The sequence below is a fragment of the Bufo gargarizans genome, chromosome 6 (assembly GCF_014858855.1).
Source record: "Bufo gargarizans isolate SCDJY-AF-19 chromosome 6, ASM1485885v1, whole genome shotgun sequence".
NCBI classification, from domain to species: domain Eukaryota; kingdom Metazoa; phylum Chordata; class Amphibia; order Anura; family Bufonidae; genus Bufo; species Bufo gargarizans.
In genome coordinates, this window is record NC_058085.1 from 11115230 (window position 1) to 11128332 (window position 13103).

The 13103-nt window shown below is 46.1% G+C and overlaps 1 protein-coding gene across 1 annotated transcript in view; it reads left to right on the forward strand.

Annotated features, from left to right (window-relative positions):
• Positions 1–437: 437 nt before the first annotated feature.
• The window catches only part of LOC122940644 (teneurin-4-like), a 237218-nt gene continuing 224552 nt past the window's right edge, over positions 438–13103 (forward strand). The window contains exon 1 of the mRNA XM_044297325.1: positions 438–511. The gene's annotated coding sequence lies outside the window, so the exon portion shown is untranslated. The remainder of the gene's footprint in view (positions 512–13103) is intronic.

Here is a 13103-nt window from a genome sequence, read left to right on the forward strand (position 1 = left end):
CTTGGTATTACAACTAAAACTGGCTAAAATGTACTTATTCCTGTAATTTCTCCAGGCTTCTAAATGAATTAGTGCTGAAGTGTCCATTAATATCCTGTCTGTCCATATCTATCTATCCATCCTATTTTCTGTCTATTATCTATATATTTAAATTCTGTCTATCTTATATCTATCTCATATCTATCTATCTATCTATCTATCTCATATCTATCTATCTATATAATATCTAGCTATCTATCTATCTCTTATCTATTATCTATCTCTATCTATCTACATTATCTATCTATCTATCTATCTATCTATCTATCTCATATCTATCTAATATCTAGCTATTGATCTAGTATCTATCTATCTAATTTCTATTTCCTATCTATTTTATATCTATCTATCTCTATATTTCATAGGAGTTAAAAGGATTTCCCTTTAATTTTCCTACAGGTAGACCTCCATCATTAGAAGAGAAATAAACGCCTCTGTTGAATGGGTTACTCTTGAATTGTGCTAAGAAAAGGTAAAAGTATTAAAAAATTAATCAAGTTTTGTGAATTATTAAGCTTTTTGTAATACATTGTTCTGATTTTGTATTTTATTAATCCGGCCGCACTGGCAATGAAGCACGGTTAATAATTCACTGATGCTTCCTGACATTGCTCGGTCTCCATTATGGTATTTAAGTAAAAATCACTGACAATTAATGGCAGAATATTGAGGGATGGAGGGCGTCGCTGCACCCGCTCTGTGCAATCCTTTCTATCTGGCGGCCCCTTACTGCGGTATATTCTCAGATGACAGTGCAGCACCCTGCCCCTGGAATACACATCCTAAACATCATGGACCTCCCCACGTACTGCGCTTGTGTGCATATTAATGTAAGAAAACATAGCTGTAGTGTAAAGCATAGGGGAGAAACAGAATAGAAAGTGAGTCTCCAATGAGGCTTCTTAAAAATCCAAAAGAAAGTTCCGTTGAATGAAGTTGTGAATTCTTAAATGTAAGAAAAATGTGAAAGGAAAATAGAAAATGAGGAGAAAAACAAATTGTAGCTTGAATGTCAGAGAAATTTATTTAGGTAGATTTCAAATGGATACATTTTATAAATATCACAATGTATCCCATAGTGGACAGAATGATAGATAGATAGATAGACAGGGCCGTCTTTACCAAGGGGCAAAAGGGGCAGCTGCCCCGGGCCCAGTTGCTGCTGGGGGGCCGAAGGTAGCTGCCTCTTGAGCCCTGCTAGCCACTGCCCCGGATGTCAGGCTGTCAGCTACACAGGGGGTGCTGAGTCCAGGCATTGTACTGTTAGAGCTGTGAATGTGATCTAGGACCTTAGATGACATCATCACCATGTGACCAGTAACCTAGCAATATTACTGGTCACATGGCTATGAGGTCATCACAGGTCTTATCAGGAGTGTTGCAGGAGAAGTTTGCCTTAACTGTGGAGCTTTTTTTGTGAAGATTACATCAGAAAAAGGTGACAGGGGGTGTTATGCTAATATACTGTAAACTACTGTATAGTGGGGTGCTGTATACTGTGTGGGGGGCTGTATACTGTGGGGGGCTGTATACTGTGGGGGGCCTGTATACTGTGGGGGGCTGTATACTGTGGGGGGCCTGTATACTGTGGGGGGTCTGTATACTGTGTGGGTCCTGTATACTGTGTGGGGGGCTGTATACTGTGTGGGGGGCTGTATACTGTGGGGGGGCTGTATACAGTGTGGGGGACTGTATACTGTGGGGGACTGTATACTGTGGGGGGCCTGTATACTGTGAGGGGCATGTATACTGTGGGGAGCCTGTATACTGTGGGGGGGCCTGTATACTGTGGGGGGGCCTGTATACTGTGGGGGGGGGATGCTTTATACTGTGGGGGGGGGCTGTATACTGTGGGGGGCCTATATACTGTGGGGGGGCCTGTATACTGTGGGGGGCCTGTATACTGTGGGGGGGCCTGCATACTGTGGGGGGCTGCATACTGTGGGGGGCTGTATACTGTGGGGGGCCTGTATACTGTGTGGGGGGGCTGTATACTGTGGGGGGGCTGTATACTGTGGGGGGCTGTATACTGTGGGTGCTGTATAGTGTGGAGTTCTATACTGCTGTACTGTATAGTTTGGGGGATTGTATAGTGTGGGGTGCTGTATCGTGTATAGTTTGGGGTGCTGTATACGGTGAGGGAAGGTGGGATCCAGGGGGCCCAAGTAAATTTTTTCCCAGGGTCCAATGAATATTAAAGACGGCCCTGTAGATAGATAGATATGAGACAGATAGATGATAGATAGATAGATAGATAGATATGAGATAAGTAGATAGATAGATAGATATGAGATAGATAGATAGATAGATAGATAGATAGAATTTATAAATAAATAGATAGATATGAGATAGATAGATATGTGATAGATAGATAGATATGTGATAGATAGATGAATAGATAGATATGTGTCAGCAGAACCTGGGGAAACTCCTCAGCAGTATCCTGAATAAGAGGATTCTCAGCTTCCTCACCCAGCACAACATCCTCAGCAGAAGCCAAGCAGGCTTCATACCAAACCACCGCACCACGGACCACATCTACACCCAGCAGAGCCTCATCAAGAGCCATGTCCACAGTACAAAGCATGGAAAGATCTATGCTTGCTTTGTGGACTTTAAGAAGGCCTTTGACTCATTGTGGCACCCAGGCCTATTCCTGAAACTTCTTGAAAGCGGAATAGGAGGAAAAACATATGATGTCATCAGAAGTTCCTACACTGAGAACAGATGCAGCGTGAAGGTAAATGGGAGGAGAACGGCTTATTTCCGGCAGAGCCGAGGAGTCAGACAGGGCTGCAGCCTCAGTCCAACCCTGTTTAACATCTACATCAACGAGCTGGCGGCGGCTCTGGAGTCCTCCTCAGCACCTGGTCTCAGCCTCCATGACACCGAGGTGAAATTTCTCCTTTAGGCCTCATGCACACGACCGTTGTGTGCATCCGTGGCCGTTGTGCCGTTTTCCGTTTTTTTTCACGGACCCATTGACTTTCAATGGGTCCGTGGAAAAATCGGAAAATGCACCGTTTGGCAGCCGCATCCGTGAGCCGTGTTTCCTGGCCGTGAAAAAAATATGACCTGTCCTATTTTTTTCACGGCCAACGGTTCACGGGCCCATTCAAGTCAATGGGTCCGTGAAAGAACACGGATGCACACAAGATTGGCATCCGTGTCCGTGATCCGTGGCCGTAGGTTTTAGTTTCATACAGACGGATCCGAAGATCCGTCTGCATAAAAGCTTTTTCTGATCTAAGTTTTCACTTCGTGAAAACTCATTTCCGACAGTATATTCTAACACAGAAGCGTTCCCATGGTGATGGGGACGCTTCTAGTTAGAATACACTGCAAACTTTGTACAAGACTGCCCCCTGCTGCCTGGCAGCACCCGATCTCTTACAGGGGGATATGATAGTACAATTAACCCCATCATATCCCCCTGTAAGAGATCAGGGCTGCCAGGCAGCAGGGGGCAGACCCCCCCCCCTCCCCAGTTTGAATATCATTGTGCGGCCCCCCCCCCCTCCCCTGTTGTTAACTCGTTGGTGGCCAGTGTGCGCACCCCCCTCCCTCCCTCCCTCTATTGTTTTAATACATTGGGGCCAGTGTGCGCGCCCCCCCCCAACCCCCCCTCCCTCCCTCTATTGTTTTAATACATTGGGGCCAGTGTGCGCGCGCCCCCCCAACCCCCCCTCCCTCCCTCTATTGTTTTAATACATTGGGGCCAGTGTGCGCACCCCCCCAACCCCCCCCCCCCCCTCCCTCCCTCCCTCTATTGTAATCATCATCGGTGGCAGCGGAGTAGAAGATTTTCATACTTACCTGCTTCTTGCTGCTGCGATGTCTGCGTCCGGCCGGGAGCTCCTCCTACTGGTAAGTGACAGGTCTGTGCGGCGCATTGCTGTCACTTACCAGTAGGAGGAGCTCCCGGCCGGACGCAGACATCGCAGCAGCAAGAAGCAGGTAAGTATGAAAATCTTCTACTCCGCTGCCACCGATGATGATTACAATAGAGGGAGGGAGGGGGGGGGGTTGGGGGGGTGCGCACACTGGCCCCAATGTATTAAAACAATAGAGAGAGGGAGGGAGGGGGGGTTGGGGGGGCGCGCGCACACTGGCCCCAATGTATTAAAACAATAGAGGGAGGGAGGGGGGTGCGCACACTGGCCACCAACGAGTTAACAACAGGGGAGGGGGGGCCCACTGGCCACCAATGAGTTAAAAACAGGGGGGGGGTCTGCCCCCTGCTGCCTGGCAGCACCTGCCAGGCAGCAGGGGGCAGTCATGTACACAGTTTTTTTGTATATTCTAACCTGAAGCGTCTCCATCACCATGGGAACGCCTCTGTGTTAGAATATACTGTCGGAAATGAGTTTCACGATGTAGCTCATATCCGACAGTATATTCTAACATAGAGGCGTTCCCATGGTGATGGGGACGCTACAAGTTAAAATATACCATCGGATTGGAGAAAACTCCAATCCGATGGTATAACAGAACTCCAGACTTTACATTGAAAGTCAATGGGGACGGATCCGTTTGAAATGGCACCATATTGTGTCAACATCAAACGGATCCGTCCCCATTGACTTGCATTGTAATTCAGGACGGATCCGTTTGGCTCCGCACGGCCAGGCGGACACCAAAATGACTTTTTTTTCATGTCCGTGGATCCTCCAAAAATCAAGGAAGACCCACGGACGGAAAAACGGTCACGGATCACGGACCAACGGAACCCCGTTTTGCGGACCGTGAAAAAAAACGTCCGTGTGCATGAGGCCTTATGCAGATGATCTTCTGCTACTATCACCAACTGAGAAAGGTCTCCAAGATAACCTGAAAATTCTGGAGAAGTTCAGTAACACATGGGCACTGCCCATCAATCCAAAGAAAACCAACATCATGGTGTTCCAGAAAAGAAATCGAAAAGCAGCCGGGCGTCCTCCCTTCCTGCTAAACAACTGTCCACTTTCAGAAACAGACAGCTACACCTACCTGGGCCTAGAAATCAGCCAATCAGGGAGTTTTAAGAAAGCCATGGAAATACTGAAAGACAAGGCGAGCAAAACCTTCTATGCCATCATAAGGCGTCTGTATCATCTTAAGGCACCAGTGACTGTCTGGCATAAAATCCTTGACACCATCATCGCCCCAATCCTCCTGTATGGCAGCGAAGTCTGGGGCCCAGACACATACCCAGACCGGGCAAAGTGGGACACTGGGCCAACAGAACTATTCCACCTAGAACTCTCCAAATACTTTCTCCAGGTCCACAGGAGCACCTCAAACAGCGCCTGTCGAGCAGAACTGGGCCGATTCCCACTCTACTTTGCTGTCCAGAAGAGGGCGCTAGCATTCAGAGCCCATCTTCATAGCAGCAGTCCCAGCTCCTACCATCACAAAGCCTTGCTACACCATGGAGCCCCAGAAAAACAAAGCACCCCGCAACAAGTCACCCAAACTCAGCCTGCCCAAGCCACCAATACAGCCTGACAAAGGGCGAAATCCAGAGGACGATACACAAGTACAAAGAGGAGTATATTAGTGTCTGGAGGAACGACATAAGAACATCCCAGAAGCTGACAGTATACCAGAGCCTGCAGAGGGAGTACAAACTGGTCCCATATCTGGAGAAACTCCCCAATCCAAGAGACCGACAGATCCTGAGCCGGTACAGACTGAGCGCCTGCTCATTGAATCCGGGTGTCACCGACAGAGGTACAAGCCCAGGGAGAGCAGACTGTGCCAGCAGTGCGACCAGGAGGCCGGGGAGGATGAGGCTCATTTCCTGCTGCGGTGCCCCAAATACTCAGCAGTGAGGGAGACTCACCTCAGGAGACTGTCTGATCTCTGCCCAGACTTCACCTCCATGGAGGAGGAAGAGAGACTCTCCATACAGCTGGGGGAAGAGGAGAACACAGCGGCCATAGCAGCACGATATATTACTGCCTGCCATAGAGAGGAGCCCGATATACCATGGACTCCTATACCCCACCCTGTATATGTCCCCATCCCCCAACCCTACCCAATTATTTCCCACTTGCTTTGGCAATGCTAAAATGTATTTAGTCCTGCCAATAAAGCTTATTTGATATGTGATAGATAAATAGATATGAGATAGATAGATAGAAGATAAGTAGATTGATAGATAGATGATAGATAGATAGATAGATAGATAGATACAGTACAGACCAAAAGTTTGGACACACCTTCTCATTTAAAGAGTTTTCTTTATTTTCATGACTATGGAAATTGTAGATTTACACTGAAGGCATCAAAACTATAAATTAACACATGTGGAATTATATACATAACAAAAAAGTGTGAAACAACTGAAAATATGTCATATTCTAGGTTCTTCAAAGTAGCCACCTTTTGCTTTGATTACTGCTTTGCACACTCTTGATGAGCTTCAAGAGGTAGTCACCTGAAATGGTCTTCACTTCACAGGTGTGCCCTGTCAGGTTTAATAAGTGGGATTTCTTGCCCTATAAATGGGGTTGGGACCATCAGTTGCGTTGTGGAGAAGTCAGGTGGATACACAGCTAATAGTCCTACTGAATAGACTGTTAGAATTTGTATTATGGCAAGAAAAAAGCAGCTAAGTAAAGAAAAACGAGTGGCCATCATTACTTTAAGAAATGAAGGTCAGTCAGTCCGAAAAATTTGAAAGTGTCCCTAAGTGCAGTCACAAAAACCATCAAGCGCTACAAAGAAACTGGCTCACATGCGGACCGCCCCAGGAAAGGAAGACCAAGAGTCACCTCTGCTGCGGAGGATAAGTTCATCCGAGTCACCAGCCTCAGAAATCGCAGGTTAACAGCAGCTCAGATTAGAGACCAGGTCAATGCCACACAGAGTTCTAGCAGCAGACACATCTCTAGAACAACTGTTAAGAGGAGACTGTGTGAATCAGGCCTTCATGGTAGAATATCTGCTAGGAAACCACTGCTAAGGACAGGCAACAAGCAGAAGAGACTTGTTTGGGCTAAAGAACACAAGGAATGGACATTAGACCAGTGGAAATCTGTGCTTTGGTCTGATGAGTCCAAATTTGAGATCTTTGGTTACAACCACCGTGTCTTTGTGCGACGCAGAAAAGGTGAACGGGTGGACTCTACATGCCTGGTTCCTACCGTGAAGCATAGAGGAGGAGGTATGATGGTGTGGGGGTGCTTTGCTGGTGACACTGTTGGGCATTTATTCAAAATTGAAGGCATACTGAACCAGCATGGCTACCACAGCATCTTGCAGCGGCATGCTATTCCATCCAGTTTGCGTTTAGTTGGACCATCATTTATTTTTCAACAGGACAATGACCCCAAACACACCTCCAGGCTGTGTAAGGGCTAGTTGACCAAGAAGGAGAGTGATGGGGTGCTGCGCCAGATGACCTGGCCTCCACAGTCACCGGACCTGAACCCAATCGAGATGGTTTGGGGTGAGCTGGACCGCAGAGTGAAGGTAAAAGTGCCAACAAGTGCTAAGCATCTCTGGGAACTCCTTCAAGACTGTTGGAAGACCATTTCAGGTGACTACCTCTTGAAGCTCATCAAGAGAATGCCAAGCAGTAATCATAGCAAAAGGTGGCTACTTTGAAGAACCTAGAATATGACATATTTTCAGTTGTTTCACACTTTTTTGTTATGTATATAATTCCACATGTGTTAATTCATAGTTTTGATGCCTTCAGTGTGAATCTACAATTTTCATAGTCATGAAAATAAAGAAAACTCTTTGAATGAGAAGGTGTGTCCAAACTTTTGGTCTGTACTGTACATAGATGGATATTAGATAGATGATAGATATGAGATAAGTAGATAGATAGATAGATACAGTCAGAGATTAGGATGTGATTAATAGGGGACGTGGATATGTTCTGCATAGTTGGGGTGGCCCTTTAGAGTCATCTCATGTGGTGGCAGGAATCTTTCCTGTTAATGAATCTTTGTGTTTCGGAGATTCCTCCTCCTCACCCTCTGGTCTTTGCAGCTTGTACAGTACGTACTCCTCTATTCACACTCCAACGCGTTTCATAGTCAGGGATGGGAACTGTTGTCTGCTGGAGAATACGCCGTCGCACTTTCCGGCTCATCCACTTGAGGCCTTAAATAGATGAATGCCTGCGGCGTCTTCTCTCGCTGTTATAGTTTTTGAGAGATTTAGACAAGGGTCGACATCACTTTTTGGGGGGATTTTCGTTCCCTCAGACAAAGCAACTACAGTAAAAGATGGATAATTGTGCTTTAATTGGACTGCGCCTGCTGAACGGCCTGCCTTTTAGTTCCCATGGTCCGCGAGTTTCTTGCATAATGACAATTACAAGAACTAAAGAATATGCAAAGCAGACGACAAGCGAGGCTCAATCGGGACCCGCTCTTTGTGAGGAAAACAATGAACTTTCAGTCCTGACCGCCTCTCGCAGCTCATTTCCTCGCTTCATAATAACATTAGCATAGAAGATTTTTTCCTTCAGTCGTGGCTTCTTTCGAAACTAACTTGCCAAAGCTTAGAACTTTATTCTTGTTCCAAATACTATAAATTTGCAAAACTGAGATTTTTTTTTAAATTATGTACATTTTTATTTGTTATATATATATTATTTTTTTTATTTTTTTTTGGGGGGGGTGTTGCGGGTGGCATTTGAAGGGCGTTTTGTTTATTATTTCCCTTCATTTATCAATTCCCAGAGTAATTAATCAGTCAAAGCCTTTTAAGATGTCAAGTTCAACCAACGTTATTCCGCCCCCGATTTCGCTGCTCCACATAGAAGCTTTTTGTCGCTAGATAATCTTCTCAATGAATTAGTATCTATGGAAATGGTGAAAATGGAACAAAAATATAAATTTTTCACAATTATGTTTCATTAGGATAATGTGTGTGTTATTAGTTCATTGTTTGAAATTCGAATTATATTTTTCATTTTTGTAAAATTTTTAGGTTTTTAGGTTTTACATGGACTGTCATCCATAGAACCAGTTTTTACACAGAATGCTTTCAAATTGAAATCTGGGGGTGACTTTTCTTGTCCAAATTTTGTAAAGAAAGGAACGGGATTGGCGGCGGTGCGGCTAGGTTACAGATTATGCAGTGGTTTAGCGGTACATGCTTTACAATCACGAAATTTTACATTTTTGGTTTGTTCCATGAAGAAATTAAAGGGGTATTCCAGTTGTGACAAGTTAATCGTCATCCACAGATCCACAGGATAGGGTATCACTATTAGATCAGTAGGGGTTCTACTGCTGGAACCCGAACCAAGTATGAGACCCTTCTCCCAAATGAGTGGACATGCGCACTGCTACTCCTGCGGCACCATTCATCGTTACGGGAGGTCTGGAAACATACGAGTACAGCACTTGGCTATATCTGGAACTCTCATGGAGATGAATGGAGCAGCAGTCTGTGTGCTTAAACTGATATTTCTGGGGCCCTGAGAGGTACAGGAGGTCCCAGCAGTAGGGCCCCCACTGATCTAGTTGTTATCCTCTATCCTGTAGATAGGGGATAACTTGTAAATAACCCCTTTAATGTTGGGCCTGGATGAGCACTGATGGGGCAACAGTGCTTCTGAGAGCTCAGTGGCCCCGTCGTTCTGCTTATTAGTAGGGGGCCTATGGTGGGACTCCCACCAATGACACCTAAGTGGAGCACAACTCGGGCATCTTAAGTGCATTTGTACCTCTTAGGGGGTTCTCCAGGATTTAAGAATAGATGACCTATCCCTAAGGTAGGTCTGCAATTTTAGATGGGCAGGGTCTGACAACCCACGCTCAATCGAATGTTTAGGAGTAGTACTGGTGTTGGAAGTAGTTGCCAAATTACACGGCTTTGTTATTGTGTGGTGAACAGGGCTGGTTACTGCAACAATGCTTCCACTGAAGTGATCGGCGGACCTCTCGTCCTGGAGGACCTCTTTAAGAACCGGTGACATTTTCCACCCTCTGTGTACCAGTGGTCATAACCTTTTATTGTCTATTCATTCTAGCTGTGCAAGACCAGATTTTTTTTTTACATATTTTTTTTTTTGGGGGGGGGGGGGGGGTTTATAAACAGTAATTTCAGCATAAAATTAAGGGTTTATGTCTTAACCTATAAAGGGAGAGGAGGAAGGTCTGTTAGCCTCCTCCTCTCTCTGCACCATGCTGCCGGCTCACCCCCTCCAGAGAGAGCTCTAGTTACAGTATATGCTGCTCTCACCTCAACCTTCTCTAATTCAGGCTAGACTGTAACTAGAGCTGCAATTCTTTTCTTTAAAACAAGACCAGGAAGGTGGCTGTAGCTGTAATCCAGCCTGAAAAAGAGGCCTCAGAAGTGCACATCCTCTGCAGCCACACAGCCCAAGCTGCACTGTTGCAAAATGAACAGAGTTTGGCTACTTTCACACTTGTGTGAGATGTATGTGGTGCAGTGTGAGATGTATGTGGTGCAGTGTGAGATGTATGTGATTCAGTGTGTGGTGCAATGTGTGATATATGTGGTGCAGTGTGTGTTTTGTGTGGTGCAGTGTGAGATGTATGTGGTGCTGTGTGTGATGGGTGTGGTGCAGTGTGAGATGTGTGTGGTGCAGTGTGAGATATGTGTGGTCCAGTGTGCGATATGTGTGGTGCAGAGTGAGATGTGTATGGTGCAGTGTGTGATGTGTATGGTGCAGTGTGTGATGTGTGTGGTTCAGTGTGAGATGTGTATGGTGCAGTGTGTGATGTGTGTGGTGCAGTGTGTGATGTGTGTGGAGCAGTGTGAGATGTGTATGGTGCAGTGTGTGATGTGTGTGGTGCAGTGTGTGATGTGTGTGGTGCAGTGTGAGATGTGTGAGATATGTGTGGTGCAGTGTGTGATATGTGTGGTGCAGTGTGCGATATGTGTGGTGCAGTGTGTGATATGTGTGGTGCAGTGTGTGGTGCAGGTGTGGTTCAGTGTGAGATGTGTGTGGTGCAGTGTGTGATATGTGTGGTGCAGTGTGTGATGTGTATGGTGCAGCGTGTGATGTGTGTGGTGCAGTGTGTGATATGTGTGGTGCAGTGTGTGATGTGTGTGGTGCAGTGTGTGATGTGTGTGGTGCAGAGTGTGATGCAGTGTGAGATGTATATGGTGCAGTGTGTGATGTGTGTGGTGCAGTGTGTGGTGCAGTGTGAGATGTGTGAAATATGTGTGGTGCAGTGTGCTATATGTGTGGTGCAGTGTGTGATATGTGTGGTGCAGTGTGTGATATGTGTGGTGCAGGTGTGGTTCAGTGTGGTGCAGTGTGTGATATGTGTGGTGCAGTGTGTGATATGTGTGGTGCAGTGTGTGATGTGTGTGGTGCAGTGTGTGATGTGTGTGGTGCAGCTTATGATGTGTGTGGTGCAGTGTGTGATGTGTGTGGTGCAGTGTGTGATGTGTGTGGTGCAGTGTGAGATGTATATTGTGCAGTGTGTGATGTGTGTGGTGCAGTGTGAGATGTATATTGTGCAGTGTGTGATGTGTGTGGTGCAGTGTGAAATGTGTGTGGTGCAGTGTGTGATGTGTGCGATATGTGTGGTGCAGTGTGTGATGTGTGTGGTGCAGTGTGTGATATGTGTGGTGCATGTGTGGTTCAGTGTAAGATATGTGTGGTGCAGTGTGAGATGCAGTGTGAGATGTGTGTTATGTATGTGATGCAGTGTGAGATGTATGTGGTGCAGTGTGAGATGTGTGTGGTGCAGTGTGTGATGTGTGTGGTGAAGTTTGTGATGTGATGCAGTGTGTAGATCACACTTACTTGTATGGAGCTTTGCTATTGGTTATTTCAGTCACAGACAGTGTGTGATATGTGTGGTGCAGTGTGTGGTGCAGGTGTGGTTCAGTGTGAGATGTGTGTGGTGCAGTGTGTGATATGTGTGGTGCAGTGTGTGATGTGTATGGTGCAGCGTGTGATGTGTGTGGTGCAGTGTGTGATATGTGTGGTGCAGTGTGTGATGTGTGTGGTGCAGTGTGTGATGTGTGTGGTGCAGTGTGTGATGCAGTGTGAGATGTATATGGTGCAGTGTGTGATGTGTGTGGTGCAGTGTGTGGTGCAGTGTGAGATGTGTGAAATATGTGTGGTGCAGTGTGCTATATGTGTGGTGCAGTGTGTGATATGTGTGGTGCAGTGTGTGATATGTGTGGTGCAGGTGTGGTTCAGTGTGGTGCAGTGTGTGATATGTGTGGTGCAGTGTGTGATGTGTGTGGTGCAGTGTGTGATGTGTGTGGTGCAGCTTATGATGTGTGTGGTGCAGTGTGTGATGTGTGTGGTGCAGTGTGTGATGTGTGTGGTGCAGTGTTTGATGTGTGTGGTGCAGTGTGAGATGTATATTGTGCAGTGTGTGATGTGTGTGGTGCAGTGTGTGATGTGTGTGGTGCAGTGTGAGATGTATATTGTGCAGTGTGTGATGTGTGTGGTGCAGTGTGAAATGTGTGTGGTGCAGTGTGTGATGTGTGCGATATGTGTGGTGCAGTGTGTGATGTGTGTGGTGCAGTGTGTGATATGTGTGGTGCATGTGTGGTTCAGTGTAAGATATGTGTGGTGCAGTGTGAGATGCAGTGTGAGATGTGTGTTATGTATGTGATGCAGTGTGAGATGTATGTGGTGCAGTGTGAGATGTGTGTGGTGCAGTGTGTGATGTGTGTGGTGAAGTTTGTGATGTGATGCAGTGTGTAGATCACACTTACTTGTATGGAGCTTTGCTATTGGTTATTTCAGTCACAGGCAGCATCGCTGCGCTGCCTGTGCTGCTAAATGTAGGGGAAAAGTCTAAGGCGTATTGGTACGCCTTAAAACAGCCTGAACAGGAGTCTATGACGCTTGTACAGGCGTTATTGCGACCTCTGCTAGCCATGATTTTATAGAGAAGGCGGTTAATATGAAATACGAAGCACATACTGTAGTGTCTCTGACTCTGACCATTTCCCTATATTGCTGGTGGTAAAAGAAAAGGAGGTTGATAGGGAGGCCAGGAGGTTCAGATTAAATCCTCACTGGATTTTTTTTGTTAAAGAACAAGACCTTATACTGTAGGTAAAGAGATTCTCAGGGGTTTATACTATGGGAAAATGAGGGCAACATTTGCTAA